This window comes from Nannochloropsis gaditana (assembly GCF_000240725.1).
Source record: "Nannochloropsis gaditana CCMP526 unplaced genomic scaffold scaffold109, whole genome shotgun sequence".
Lineage (NCBI taxonomy): Eukaryota > Eustigmatophyceae > Eustigmatales > Monodopsidaceae > Microchloropsis > Microchloropsis gaditana.
In genome coordinates this window covers 17940-18256 of record NW_005803844.1, presented here as the reverse complement: position 1 = coordinate 18256, position 317 = coordinate 17940, and positions in this window count along the sequence as shown.

Genomic DNA, 317 nt, shown 5'->3' with positions numbered 1-317 from the left:
TTGACGCGGTGTATATGCTCAAACCATTGGTTTTTTAAGGCAAGAGATCGATAAAGAAATGTATCAAAACCCTTAGAATAGTACCCTCGCGTCGCGGTGTGCGTGCTTTTACAAGAACCTCGGATTAAAGTCAACTTCTTCCCGTGCGTCTTCTCCTCTCTGAACCAGCCTCTCCCGCTCTCACAGCACATCAGACAGAGCCCTTTCAACCCTTCCCTCTTTGTAGCTTGGTTTCCGCGTCCTCCCTTACCAGGCTCTCCTCTCATTTCCCCTTCCTTCCCACCTAATTGCTGCCCCACCCCCGGTCGCCTCCGTCC